The 15,935-nt window shown below is 42.5% G+C and overlaps 1 long non-coding RNA gene across 1 annotated transcript; it reads right to left on the bottom strand.

Moving 5' to 3' along the window:
- Positions 1–4,344: 4,344 nt before the first annotated feature.
- LOC135734549 (uncharacterized) lies at positions 4,345–14,371 on the bottom strand. Its single transcript, XR_010527409.1, has 5 exons — positions 14,221–14,371; positions 13,479–13,617; positions 13,307–13,380; positions 5,767–5,942; positions 4,345–5,638 (listed from the first exon to the last, which is right to left on the bottom strand). It is a non-coding gene; the product is annotated as an uncharacterized lncRNA (long non-coding RNA).
- Positions 14,372–15,935: the final 1,564 nt, after the last annotated feature.

Here is a 15,935-nt window from a genome sequence, read left to right as displayed (position 1 = left end):
AATGACCATAACTTGCTTAATTTTTTACCGATTTTCAAACGGATTGGTTTGTTATAAACGTCAAAGATGTACCTATGACACTGAATACGTATACTAAAAATAAATAAAAAAATCATGAAACATGTTAAAGCATCCAGAATTATAGTCACGTTAATAACGTTTGTAAAAAACCAAACCGTTTGTAAATCCGTCAAGAATTCAGCAAGTTACGAGCATTTTAGTTGGCGTATGTCACTCACCTTCCGTCCACAGCAGCAGGGAGCAGCACTATGGCAGCACTGACCTAAGATGGCCGCCAAGTGACGACACAGCTGACTCCGCCTTGAGCCATCTAGCCTTTATATACATATCTATGGCTGCGCTGATGTCACGGCCGCAGCCTTATAAAGCGCGTCATGCCCAAGTGCTCTGATTTCTTGAACTGTACCAACTCACTACCTGGTTTTAAACCCCTGCGCGAATAACAACATCTCTGCAAGGAAATGTCAGAGTCAGAGCCATGCCCATGAAAGTTCATGTGCAAGGAGTCCGAGCCACGCGCATATTAAGCTTTCTCATTCAAGGAGAAGCAGGCACTTACTGGTGATGATAATGATAGCATAATAATAATTTAAAACTATAATGGGCAACCATGACAACTGTCGTTATGAAGGCAGGAGCGCGTATACTGACAGCACAACTCGTTATTTGGTTGAATGCTGTGCTTATATCTGGAGCTACTGTAAGCGAATTTCTGAAAGCAATGATTGGAGTATCCATAAGTTTTGCGCAGTTATTTACGTAATGATGTAATTGTCGATTTCGTTTTGTATCCACTTTGAGAAAATCTAATTAAACATACTAACTATAATAACATTAAATAATATTTATTTTCGATATCTTTTGAGTTTAATATCAATTATGGAACAGTTTTTGTCATTGTTTGTAACCCATTTTTTGTACAATAAATTATTAAGAGTTTCAACATGTTTGGAGAAGTGTGTTTCTATTCACGGAGAGTTTACCGAAAATGAATGTCTAAAGAAATAGGAATCAGGTTTTGCACAACTCATCAGAAACAATCTTAAACTCTGCATGTTCTTTCTGCAGGTTTTCAGGTTGTTATTCTATGAAATGTTTTGTATAAAATGGGTTATAAACGATGACATAAAAGGTCTATAAATCATAGTATATTCAAAAGATATAAAAAACAAAAGTTAACATATAGAAATACATATTATTTCACATTGTTATTGCTAATATAATTTGTTGTTTTAATAATATGGGGTGGGTTGTTGTGCTAACAGTCTAACCGCGTGATTCTGTTGCTTCTTCACCACGGTCAAATAAAATCCCGTACGGTCACAGCCCTACTCACAAATCAGCGTTTCAAATGAGGACCACTTACAAATATGCCACAAAGGCTGAAGGTCTGCTCTGCCAGTGTGCCCGCTGCAAAAGTAAGTGACTGGTCACTGTATGTCCATTTTCATGAAATGCATACAAATAACACGCAGTGTGATTATAGTGCTATATATACGCCAATATTGCGAGCATATGATACTCCAGTCCTTCACGGATTTTGGCATAATTATGTATTGCACGATAATCACACTGTGCTATGTGTATGCATTTGATGAGAATGGCTGACGCCTCACGGGATCAGATGTGTGAAAATACGCACATATATAACAGCGGACCAGCCACTTTTTATTGTTTGTTCCTCCTTTCAAATGAAAACAATGAACGCGAATCTCATCCTCGCGTCAGCTCCTACACTGCCCAGCTCCATGCACAGAGACACCAGACGCACATTTCACCGGGACAGCGCCACCCGGCACTCGTGGGCCAGTACAAGCGACACAGTAGCCTATCTGTACAGATGTGAAGCTAAGATTCATCCAAACATTCGCTAAGTTTGTCTAAATGGGCCTAAAAGTCGCTAGATGTAGCAATAAAGTCGCTTTTTTAGCAACACAGTCGCTGAGTTGGCAACGCACACTGTAAAAAAAATCTGTAATTTTACGTAATTTTTACCGTTTTATTTTACAGATTTTCCACGTTTTTTTGAAATACAGATAAAAATGGTAAAACTACAGAAATATACTGCAAATTTACATATCTACTGTAAAATCACATGGAAAACACGTCAATGTGTATACAACTGTAAAAATCTGTAATTTTACGTAATTTTTACCTTTTTATTTTACAGATTTTCCACGTTTTTTTGGAATACAGATAAAAATGGTAAAACTACAGAAATATACTGCAAATTTACATATCTACTGTAAAATCACATGGAAAACACGTCAATGTGTATACAACTGTAAAAATCTGTAATTTTACATAATTTTTATCGTTTTATTTTACAGTTTTTCCACGTTTTTTTGAAATACAGATAAAAATGGTAAAACTACAGAAATATACTGCAAATTTACATATCTACTGTAAAATCACATGGAAAAACACATCAAGTGCATAACACCCCCATTTTTTTTTTTGAAGATTTTTTCATTAAAAATTATTTATATACATTATAACATTACAAATGAGCTTAATTTATCGACATAGAATGTTGAGGTTTCATCATTTATTCAATGTAATATCTTGATTTCTTAATGAAATCATAAACAGAGCTTCATTAACTCTTGAACTAAGCACCTGACTTAATGTCAGCTTAATTGTTTTTGGTTTATGAGATTGATATGTTGATTAAGATACGTTTATTTTTATATTATCAATAAAAATAACTTTTTGCATATGTATGTCATCGCGTGTTTGTGTAAAAGAACCGGTGAATCAGTGGTGAATGAATTTTTGAATCGGTTCGTTGAAACGTCCTATCCGAAAGAATCAATTTGAGCAGAATCATTTTCCATTACTACTGCTATTGACCACATCTCCTTCCGCTTATCAAGTAGTTCTGCTCCGTTTAGTTTTTTGTTACGCATTTATTCCCATACTATCGTTTTATAAAATGATATTATAACACAATGATATTTAAATGACAAATATAAAGATTTTAAATGTTCAAACTGTCCCGCCCAGGCGCAAGGATACTTTGCGTTCTTTAAGCACACAGTGAGGCTGCTGCGCGCGTGAATCATAGGCGTGAATCTGCGCGCCCAACAACTTTCAGCTTTCCCTTCAGTCCTGGATGTGAGGAGAAAATAAACAGGTAAATGTACATCTTATTTGGTCATTACTATGCTTCTTCTATTTAAGATTAAGCACTTGCAATGTTTACCTTTTTAAATCGTTAAACCAGTGTGTGTGTTTTAAACTTGGGCGCTGACCAGTAAATGAAACGTTATAACCGTTATTACGTTATAATTTAAAATCTTAATCGTTTGAGGTTTCATTGGACGGTAAGTTAAAGTATAACGTTGGTGTTGTTCTTTTTGTAAGATTTCATCCGAGTCTTAACGTTGGTTTTGTTCTTTTTGTAATATTTTATCCGTGTTTTAACGTTGCTAAATGTAAAAGTTTGTTACCAAGTAAGTCAACGTTAACTGATTGGTTGTCCCTGAGGAAAAACCCAAACAGACGTCGACGCAGTAAGGTTGGCAAACAGTAACGTTAGACATTTATAAATGTACGTTATTTTCTCCATGGTTGGAAAAATTGGTTGTAGTTATTGATTCTGGAAATTGGAATAGTGAATATTGCCACCTAACGTTATATCAAACTTCGACGCATGGTGGCATATTTTTAGAAGATTTTATATACATCATCGTTTGCGTCGTCTACTGATTCCTTTTTTTTCTTATGCATTACAACAGGAAGTTCCCCTTTGACCGCAGAGAACTTTGTTTTCTGTCCACCAAATCATAGTTAACAGCCACATCACCATCTTCAGCGATGCTCTGAAGTTGATGTTTGCATCTTACTACTGCCTGAACATTTCATACCCAGGAGACCAAGGAGCAACGCTAGAGTTCATGCAAAGGTAAAAACAGCACACACAGAATCATACCCAGATAGCAATTGACATCTGGCCCAGATGTGGCCCACATCTCCCACATTCATCTGGCTCACATACCGCGTGGAATGACGGCGATGACTCAACCTGAGTGCGCTGCCAGAAGTCAGCCATAACCGTGCCAGATATGGGCCACATTTCAGAAATGGCATGGGCCACATCAGGCCCAGATGTCAGTCACTCCACTGCCATCTGGGCCAGATGTGACCCATGCCATTTCTGAAATGTGGCCCATATCCGTCCCAATTATGGCTGACTTCTGGCAACCGCACTCAGGTTGAGTCATTGCTGTCATTCCATGCAGTAGCGTCTTCTAAGCTGTGGCACACATCTACTCTAACTATATGCTAATTAACCTATAGTTAAGAAAAAACTAAAACTCATATAGTCAAAATTTCTTTATTAAACATTTAAAAAATCCAATACAGATAATAATTTATAAATAAACATAATTATATTTGTCAAACATGTTAGTTAAATTAATATGTTATATAGTAAGATATACTGGAACCCATAGATGCATGTGCGTTGCCACAGTTACACACCTGGCCAAACTTAAAGGGTTATTTCATCCAAAATGATAATTATGTAATTAATGACCCTCATGTCATTCCAAACCCGTAACACCTCCGTTCATCTTTGGAAACAGTTTAAGATGTTTTAGATATGTGTATACACGATCAAATATATACTGTACATCATCAAAGTAGTCCATGTGATATCAGTGGGTCAGTTAGAATGTGTTGAAGCATCGAAAATAAATTTTGGTCCAAAAATAACAGAAATTATGACTTTATTCAGCATCGTCTTCTCTTCCAGGTCTGTTGTGAACCTCGTGCACAACACTGGAGTGACGCTGCTGACATGTTATCTTTTTTGCCCAAGCTTTTTCTTGTTCCCAAGCTTTTTTTACAGTCTGAGGGAGACGCACGCTATAAACAAAACAATCTTCACAAACATGTCTGAGGATAACACGTCAGCAGCGTCACTGTGCACGCTGTTTTTATTACCTTTCTGGAAATGGACAGTATACCGTACAAACATTTTCAAAGATCTGTAGCTAAAATTGTAAAGCTTAATTTTACCCAGTAACATTAGATCAATGTAATGGTTGAAATGCTTTAGCTATGATTTGATCTAAGGCTATTTACTGGTTATTTATTTTGTTTGTTATCAGAAAAAAAACTGCTCCAGAGATACTCGGTTGTTATTGAATCTATGTGGAGGTCTACCCGAAGTTAAGTTTGGGCCATGAAAGTGATTTATGTTGTTGCCACTGAAACCATCTATATTAACACACAAACGTACAACTACCATCTCCTTACATACAAAACTCTGATATAATACTCAACATTTCTTAATAAACTTATAAAACTCACAATAGGGATAGTTCACTAATTAAAATTAAAACTGTAATTTTGCTCACCCAAAGGTTGTTCCAAACCTGTATAATTTATAACAGTCAGTAACTGAACAAATACATTTGATAGAGTTTGAAACATCTTGATGGTAAGTAAATGAGTTTCCATTTTTGGGTGAGCTATGCCTTTAAATCTTCTCTTTTGCCCAACGACCTTCATCTCTGTCTGTGGCAAGCTGCAACCATGTCTTAACCCAGTGCTCAATCTCTTGGTCTCAAGCAGATAGTTGCTGTTAATCTGTTTCTTCTGACTGCAGCTACGATGACAAATGTAAACAGTGAGGTAGAGAATAAGTATAAAAAAATCTAACATTTATAGGGTATACACATATTAGCTGACACCAAACATGAATAAATAACATTAGTTATTGTCAAAAAGACTTACCAATAATCAGTTTTTAGTGGTATAGTTTTCAGTGGTGTCCTGTAATGCCGCATTCTCATTGATAGCCTGTCAGACTAACTGGATAAGTATGTAGTTTGTGAGCAGGAAGTTCAAAATTCTTCAAAACACTGTCTTTAACTGTGGTGCCTCCTCTCAAGAATAAATTGTTTTGAAATCTGTAAAATGTAATGAAAAATGAAGAAACGAGTCAAATCTCATTTTTGAGAGGAATATAGACAAACTGTGGGGGTAAAACTGATAGAGTTCCTTTGAAATACTTGGACTACTTGCACAGAGCTTTTGTGACACAGTTCTGTTTTAAAATTAAAGGGGAGCGCAGGGCAAAGCCTAATGCTTTTTGTTTTTCTCAATAATTCAAAACATACATGCATACATATATCCTATATATTAATTACATCTTAAAGGTAAGATAACCTCACAGTTGTTTTAAATCTCAAAATGTAAGATGTTTTATAAGTAAAGTTGATTGTTTCAAATGTGACATGTATTGTGTATTCAGAAATGTATACTTTTTTCAGCAAATTTGATGGTTTACTTCCAAGATTTATTTAGTAATGATGAGGAATTTCATACTCATATAATGATAGTTAAGTGTAACTGGCTTAATTCAGTAATATATTATAAAAGTATTTGTGATTATAATAATAGCTAACTAGCTAAATTAATGTAAAATTACTAAAGTTACCGGCCCGTCATACTAGTCATTTGCTCTCAAAGTTTAGGTATACTTCACTTTCAGAGTGGGAAAGTAAAGTAACTGCATTTAGAGGCAGACAGCGCTAATTCTGTAATCTCAGTTTCACTTTTGCGTGCTCAGGGCTTTCCACACATTCACTATATTATTTAATGATATAAATAGCATAGATTTTTTTTACACATTTTCTAAGGGTGTACCTACATTATATGAACCCTGTATGAAATGTAAAACTTTAGCTGTCACTGTAAAACACTCTGATATGTGCAGATGAGTGGGGGAGTGGGGACAATCGTACTCTGGTACGGTTCGGTCTGTTTAAGTATGATAAGTAAGTGCACCCTAATATAACTTTGTGCTCGTCTGAAAGAAGATGATCATATGTATTAACATGGATTAAATCATGCAGAAATTTTCATTATTCTGTGAACTATTATTCTATTATAATAGACTATTATTTTAACCCTGGAGAATCCACGGGTCAAATTTGGCCAATGTTAATCAATGTTAAGAGAAGGGTTCTTGGGTTCCCTTTCAGTCGGTCACTACGACGTCACGTCGTGACAGACGAATTGGGAACTCGCTTAGAGAGACCAATCTGCTTCGTACTCTACTAAAACGCCAATGAACTTGGCATTGAGATATTTGCATAATGCTGGCGCCGCCCCGCCAGGTGCGTATATAAGCCACAGGTGCAAATATGGAAATTAGCTTTTTTCGCTTCGAAAGCCGGCATTATCTGCTACTGAGAAGCTACTCTCTGCTCTTCTGGGAACGGTTGCTGAAGTTGATTGACAAGCAGTACTGACACAGCGGACGCTCGCAGTATTCCACTGCTCTGCATCTTTTTTGTTTTGAGTTTAGTGTGTGCGTTGCCTCTCCCTGTGCGCATCATCAGCTGAGCACCTAAGAGTGATTTCCCTAAAGAGTGATACGTGAGAGCTCTGTGTCTTTTTAAAGACAGCCACTCTCTCGTATATTCGGAGATCAGCGTCCTTTTCAGGATAGCTTTTCCTCCGTGCGATCTTGGATGCGAGAAGTACAGGGATTCCAGTGACGGTCACGAGCGCTGTCTTCGTGCTCAGGCATCGAGCACTCCGAGGCTGCGTTCGTGGAGAGCTTTTGTTCTCTCTGTGAGAGCATAACCCTCTTGGATTGCGGAGACGACTGTCGTTTCTACGGGAACGGCGTCCGCGCCTTTGCAGTGCTGAACGCCGCCATGGTGCGGCTGTCAAGCGCTCGCAGGACGCTCTTCGCATCACTACGCTGAGTAGGACGGAGGATGCGTCCTTCACCTACCGGCCTTCTCATCCTCAGCCGGTTGAGGCTCCGGTGGAGACTGCAGAGTCGTGTTCTGCGATTTCTGCCGAATCCACTGGACCTCCTTCTGGTCCCGTCACTTCTACAGCATCAGAGGGGTGCCCATTTTTTCCCTCCGAGGCGGAGTCTTCCCGGAGATGGCGGCCGTGCCCGCTCGAGCGGCGGAAACGGTAGAGTTGGAGGGGTTAATCCCTCTCCGCCCGAACCGTCCCGCCCACATGATTGGTACTTCGGAGCTGCCCGGGCCTCTACGGTCCTCACCTCCTGTGCCTGCCTTTCCCGACGGCACGAAGAGCTGACGTGATTTGCGGCCGTCTCGGCCGTTCAGCTTCACCCCTCATCTCCCTCACTAACGGAGCCGCTAAGGGGGGGATCCCTTCAGTTGAGCGGGGGGTTGCGATGCAGCTGCGTTCCTGGAGGGACCTCCCAACCCTTCCCTCCCGTGTTTGTATAGACAGTCGTCCGGTTACGGGCGCTGCCCATCAGGCATGCGGAGACGCGGCTTCAGCCCTGCACGCATTAACGTACTGCAGGTTCACCAAACGAGGCTTTAGAGGTATACGAGGGAAGCCGCGACCTTCAGTCGTGCGATGTCCACCACAGTGTTCAAGATCGCCACCCTTGGCTATGTCTGACTTATATGACGGAACAACTTCATGAATGCTCCTGTCTCACAGACCGGCCTCTTCGGCGAGCCCGGGGAGTCGTACAGCTCCGCCGCGCAGACTGAGGCGATCTCCTAGGTCGTGCCCCGGCGGATGAGAGCTGCCCTGGTCCACCAACGCCGGCTCCTCAGTCTGCCTCTCGCCGTCCGCGTCCTGCGGCGACCACCTCCGTTCCCCTCCTCGGACCCCATCTCGGCAGCGCAGGGGAACCGGTCGTCAGCAGCTCGCCCCGCCCGCTTAGCCGCTTCCCGTGAAAATCGGGAGTTTAAGTGGCCAGAGACGGGCGACCCGGAGTGGCAGAGGATCACTCTTCAGGAGACAGTGATTCGCTCCTTCCCCCGGTAGAGGGTCGGGTGGAAAATCCTTGGTTTGCATATGTTCCACCGGCTGTCCAGCCGGTACCCACTTAACCACACATAAGAGTGCATTCCTCTTTCCTCTCCAGGTCTCCGGAGGATCGAGAGAGCCGTGAGCGTACACCTGCTCACCCTACCTCTCCTCTATCGCCAGCGGGTGTCCTGAGGAGTCCGAGCTCTCCACTGAGCAGACCGGACCACCAGCACCCTCATCGGAGTCTGCGCTCTCCGCAGAGGAGACCAGACGACCGTCACCCTCAGCGGGCTCAGGTCAGTGTCTCACACACACATACTGTAGATGTTTATGCTGTCACAGCAGACGCACCGGCAGTATCACCTGTCTCGCTTCGCTGCCCCACCGCGGGTACTTCGGTAGTGTCGTTAATTCTCCTCGTACGGTCCCGGGATGCTTCGCTTCAGTTCCCAGCCCGTCTCGTTGGGTTTTACGCACTATCCGCCTCGGTTACGTAATACAATTACCGGCACTCCCCCAAATTCTCGGGCATTCGTTTCACTATAGTGAAGCGTCCGATGCACATGTACTGCGTGCAAAAGTCGATGTCCTGCTGGCGAAGGACGTTTCGAGCCGGTCCCTCTTACCGAGAATGATGATAGGGTTTTTCCAGCCTTTATCTCATAGTACCCAAAAAATACGCGGTGGGTTACGACCGATTTATTTACGCACCGGCTCTACAAATCTGATCCTTTAGGATGATACGCCGAGGCTCGTATTTCAATATTCAGATCGGTTTGCAGCATAGACCTGTAGACGTGTACTTCATGTGTCCATCTCCCCTCGCCTTAGACCGTTTTTCGCTCTGCGTTCATGGAGTGGACCTACTAATACTAAGTACACCATTCGAGCTGTCTCTCTCTCCCCGTGTCTCCATGTGCTAGTCACGGCATTTAAATCTCCGAGAGAGAGAGCGTTGTTCGCATTCTGCTTATATTTACGTCAACTATAATGGCTCGTTCTTGGCAAACGTGCGCGAACACAGAGATTTAATGCTTCAGCATCTCGCTCGTTTAAGTCATCAGGTCAGCTGGGAAAAGAGCAACTTTGCCCCGTGCAGAGGATCCTTTTCTCAGTATGGAAATAGACTCGATCGATTTATTGGCGTGTTTTACAAGAGCGCGCAACCAGTCAGTTCTGACTTGCCTCGGTTTAATTCGAGGGAAGTACGCGGTCCCTCTGAAACAATTTCAGAAGCTCCTGGACATATGGCAGCAGCTGCGGCGTGACATCTGCTCGAGCTGCTTCATATGAGACCGCTTCAGCATTGGTTCTACGATCGAGTCTCGAGGAGAGCGTGGCGCAATGGCATACACCGTGTACCATTACACCTGCGTGTCATTTCTATTTTACCCCGTGGGCAGACCCAGCATTTCTGATAGCAAGATATGAGTCGGGTCTCCTGGCATTCTGTAGCACATGCGATGCCCCCAGCACGGGATGAGCAGCCACGTATGACGGGCTTGCAGTCTCAGGGGTGTGCATAGCACCCCAACTGCCGCGAGCGGTGCGCTGTATATCTGGGACTTGTACGCTCCGCTATGGAGATGCGAGGGAAGGATGTATTAGCCGACACCGACAACATTGCGACTGTTGCGTTATTTACCGTTAAGGCGGTTTTTGCGCCCTCGTCACCTGTCGCATCTCGCTCGTCATCTCCTCCTTTGGAGTCAGAAGCATCTGAGGTCCCTTCGTGCCATTCACTTTCCGGGGACGCTCAAATACAGCGGCGGACGCGCTTTCCCGAGCTGCGCGCCCCAGAGAATGGCGACTCCACCCCCAGACGGTCCAGCTAATTTGGAATAAGTTCGGTCGTGCGCAGATAGATCTATTTGCGTCACCGGACGATACCCACTGTCGCCTGTTTTATTAACTAACCGAGGACAGCCTCGGCGTGGATGTGCTGACACACTGCTGGCCGCGGGGGATGCGCAAATACGCATTCACTCCAGTGAGCTTAATCGCACAGACACTGTGCAAAGTCAGGCAGGACGAGGAGAGCCTTTTATTAGTCGCCCCGTATTGGACGACCAGGAATTGGTTTTCAGAGTTAATGCTCCTCGCGACAGCCCCTCCCTGGCGAATTCCCCTGAGGAAGGACTTTCTTTCTCAAGGAAGGGGCACATCTTGGCACCCGCGCCCCGACCTGTGCGATTTCCATGTATGGTCGTTGAGCGCGCGCAAGGTTTAGGTGATTTATCGCAAGCGGTATCTAACACCATCGACGCGGTACGAGCACCGTCCACAAGACGGGCTTACGCGCTTAAATGAAACCCTTTTTCGTCACCTGGTGCTCTTCGCAACGCGAGGACCCCAGAGAATGCTTAACATTGTGCTTTTATATATCTTCAACACAGGTTAGATGGTAGGCTGTCACCCTCCACCATTAAAGTTGATATCGCCGCTATTTCTGCTCATCACTCGCTTATTAACGGCAGATCAGTTGGCAGCATGATTTGGTTATTAGATTTTAAGAGGCGCTCGCAGGCTAAACCCCTCGCGCCCTCCCTCTATTCCTCCTGAGACCTGTCCATGGTGCTGAAGCCCTACTACAGGTTCCGCGTTCGAGCCTTTGCAGTCTGCGAGTCTGAAGTTTTTGTCAATGAACACTCTGACCCTGCTAGCATTGGTCTCCGTAAGAGAGTAAGGAATTTACATGCATTCTCTGTTGACGATTCGTGCCTTCAGTTTGGTCCTGCTGTCTCACTGAGACCCAGACCAGGCTACGTGCCCAAAGTTCCCACCACTCCCTTCAGAGATAAGGTGGTGAGCTTGCAAGCGCTGCTCCCCGGAGGAGGGCAGACCCAACCATGGCTTTATTATGCCCCGTACGAGCGTTACGCATCTACGTGGATCGCACACAAAGCCTCAGGACCTCAGACCAGCTCTTGTTTGTTATGGTGGCCAGCAGAGAGGGAAAGCTGTCACTAAGCAGAGGATGTCTCATTGGATAGTTGATACTATCGCCCTTGCTTATAATCTGCAGGGCATTCCTTGTCCATTTAATTTGAGAGCTCACTCTACTAGAAGTGTAGCCTCATTTTGGGCATTCGCTCGTGGTTCCTCGCTAACAGACATCTGCAGAGCTGCTGGTTGGGCGACACCTAATACGTTCATTAGATTTTACAGTGTTCGTGTCGAGCCTGGCTCCTCTCGTGTTCTTTCCTCGTTAGGGGAAGCACAGAGAACAGGCTCGCAGGTCGGCTTGCAGCCTCCGACTGCTGCTCCAAACTGAGCTCAGTATGGAAGGCCTTCGAGGCAAAAACGCGTAATAAATTGTTTTGCCTTCCTCCGCTGCCTTGGCAGCCTGATGTTGCGGAGCATCCGCTGCCAGCCTCTCACTAGCTGCATCCTCGCGAACCTGTGTTTGGCTCGGGCATCCACATTGCGTCCCACCGGGTTCCTTTGTGAGTATTTTTCCGTGGGGTTAATCCTACTAGCCCACGTTTCCCTCAGCAGAGCACTGCTTTGCTTACACAGCCACGGCTGTCATTTATACCTCAACTACGGTTGACTTTCGCCCACCAATAGCCCTTAACGGGGCGGTGGCTTCCGCAGCGTCCCTATACCGCTCAGATAGGGCGCTTCCCAGTCGCTGGCACTACTGTGGGGTTAAAGGAACATCTAGTGCCCGGCCTTCTGCCTTAAAACCTAATTCTCCTTCTCCTTAAGTGGAACCGGAGGGCTTTACGCAGACACTGGAAGAGGTCAGCCCTCAGTGGCGTTTTGGTAGGGATTCCCAATTCGTCGGTCACGACGTGACGTCGTAGTGACCGACTGAAAGGGAACGTCTCGGTTACGTATGTAACCCTCGTTCCCTGAAGGAAGGGAACGGAGACGTCACGTCCCGTCGCCACAGGGCTGCTCCCTGCTGTTTATCGGCCGGTCACACTTTCCGGCTTTCTCAGCGAAATGAAGCTAATTTCCATATTTGCACCTGTGGCTTATATACGCACCTGGCGGGGCGGCGCCAGCATTATGCAAATATCTCAATGCCAAGTTCATTGGCGTTTTAGTAGAGTACGAAGCAGATTGGTCTCTCTAAGCGAGTTCCCAATTCGTCGGTCACGACGTGACGTCTCCGTTCCCTTCCTTCAGGGAACGAGGGTTACATACGTAACCGAGACGTTCTCCAGGGTTAATTTTCTATTCATCCAAAAATCCTGAAAAACACTAAAACATGAAGCAACACAACTGTTGATAATCAGAAATGTTAATTGAGCAGCAAATCAGCGTATTAGAATGATCTCTGAAGAATATTGTGACACTGAAGACTGGAGTAATGATGCTAAAATTTCAACATTAATCACAATAACAAATTACAGTTTACAATATATTCACATTATAAACAGCTTATTTACTTTGTGATAATGTTTCACAACATTTCTGTTTTTACTGTATTTTTGGTCAAATAAATAATCACAAGCTTAAACTTTTGAATAGCAGTGTATAAGTTTGAGGTTTTACTTACTAGTCATATGGTTCAGAGATGTTTTCTGACAGGTCTGTTCCAACCCTACTGCTCGGCCATTAGCATGGACAAATCTACAAACATAACATTCAATCTGTCACAGAGAAAACAATATATAAAATATGCAGTGTAAGATTTACTTATTTAATATTGCTCACACAATGCTACTCACGTTTAGATGTCAACATCTTAAAATAACTGTGATAAATGTGGAAAATTTGAAAAGCAGTTTTCTACACCTGTCTGCAACTCCCTTCAGAAAATGTTGAAATCTTGAGCTTCTCTTCTATTATAGAGGGTTTTTGTCACTCCTGAAATCAGAGAACAACATGTCTGTATTTGTATACGATAAAACATACGTACTAACGTTAGTAGCTTCAGCACTCCGTGCAATTTAACAAGGTTTAGACGTTACAGTACATCGCATATTTAGACTAAATAAATTTGCCTACTTCCAGTCATGCACTGACAACGTTAACAAAGACTTTGAAACCTCTCATCTATGTTTTCAAAAGCCCAAACGTTCATAAACAAGAGCAAAAGCTTACGCTTATAGACGGTTTCAGCAGTAACATACATACAGTAAAGAGGCTTTTGTGGAAAACACGTAACTTCCGTTAAACTCTGCTAAGCAAAAATAACAACAAAGTCCTAGCTTATAACAAGCAAATTAACAACACGTATATTGGAAACAAAAAAAATATTTTCGACGAGTTATTTTTTCAAGAGATCAGTTTAGCAAGTAAACCAACAGAAACCGGAAGCACAGTTCCGACCGCATGTGCGGAAACATGTTGGGATGGTAACGAACTTTTCTCAAAGACACAAGCCATTTATATGAGGTAAATATATAACAAAAGCGTGTCAACAACAGGTTTTAGTATTATTTGTGTGATTTGATGGACTAAACTTACTTGAAAACAGCGAAGAAACCGCGGGAGACGGAGCTAGCTGTCCTCGTGCTCCTTCAGTTTCCATGGTAACTCCCTTCGTGATTTAAAGGGGCAGGACATGTTTCGCGTGCACAGCATAGCCATTGGCCTATTATACACATGGTAAAGCCTCACACCATTTACATAAATAAACATCTCTGGAATTAGAACAGTACAGAACACTTTAAAATATCTTTAAATTGTTTATAAATCGTAAAAACTTATTTGGTTGTTCTGTGTACTATTCATCATTGCCCCATTGCAAAGTGACACATCTGCATGTGATAGTGGGACGATTTTGTATTGTTTTACACTTGTGTAGCACTTTCTATTTATTCTACAATTTGTTTTTTAATCTTTGCTTTTGTTAAAGATGTACTTTATCCTATTCTTAAAGGTCACATAACATTTTTCTGCTAAGCTGTAAAAGGTTAAATAGTTCACCCAAAAATGAAAACTCTGTCATCATTTACTCACCCTCATGTTGTTACAAACCTGCATAAATGTCTTTGGATCCCATTCACTTCTATAGCAGGAATTGGAAAAGTAATACTATGGAAGTAAACGGGGTCCACAAACAGTTTGGTTAAACTTGAGTAGCCTACCTATCGAATAGTAGTGTGCATCCTTCAAATCTCAGAAGAGTCTTTTATATCAGATTTATAAAAGACAGATCAGTTGTTTACAAAAAAGAGGAGCTCCTGGAAATAACTGTTATTTTTACCCATTCTATCAAATTTTAAGCTACAAAGAGCAAAACTAGTTTTAACTTGTCTATAACTTGGCAAATGACCATGGAATAAGTGGGATAATCAATGACTTGCTGTGCATTAAAGGATTTTAAATGGGGTTTGGGGTTCTTTGCCTCAGCGTTGTGCATTTACAAGTCTTTAATGCAGGGCAAGCAGTTAATTTACATTAAATATGCAGCGGGTAAAATTTAACTCGTCACCATTTTTCCTCAGTTACCATATATTTCTAAAGGTGTTATTGACATTAAATTTTCACCAGATGTTGCACATAAACGTAAAATTTTTAGCTGACTAAAACAAGCTGTTCTGTTACAGGGCTCAACGCAAATAATTTTTTATACTGGCCCGGTCGGGCCAGTGGTTCAAATTTTTCACTTGCCCTGCCAAAATTTTCACTGGCCCCAATAAAAAATGTCAGTGTCACATATTTAAAAATAATAATTTAAAAGTCAAATATTGTATACATATAAAACAGATATGTTCCAATGAAAAAAAGGCTCCCAACTTTTCTGCTTTACCTGTAAACTGACAGCAAATTGTGCTAAATATTGCATAGTTTCTTTCATCGTGTTTTACCCAAGTAAATGTCTGCTTCAAAGATGCTAAATACATTGATGAAAATATATTTTAGTGACTGAGGGTGAAGCACTGGCCCGATCGGGCAAGTGACAATACTTTTTACTTGCCCGAACATCTCTCACACTTGCCCCGGGCCACAGGGCAGTCCTTTATGTTGAGCCCTGTGTTAATGGATTATCAAAAAATTGTCGCCTAGAATTCTTTGAGTTCTGTGCCAGAGTCCAAGAAGATCTGATAGACAAAGCTGTCTGATTATGATAAATATGGTTGAATTATTTGAGCCGAATATGAAGAAGCCTAGCCCTGTCAGATCTAGAAGAAAAATTACAATGGAAAAAATTCAGCTGCCTTCCTTTACATTTTAAA

This window comes from Paramisgurnus dabryanus, chromosome 1 (genome assembly GCF_030506205.2).
Source record: "Paramisgurnus dabryanus chromosome 1, PD_genome_1.1, whole genome shotgun sequence".
NCBI lineage: Eukaryota > Metazoa > Chordata > Actinopteri > Cypriniformes > Cobitidae > Paramisgurnus > Paramisgurnus dabryanus.
The sequence above is the reverse complement of the archived record's forward strand: the minus strand, read 5'-3'. Positions and strand labels throughout refer to the sequence as shown.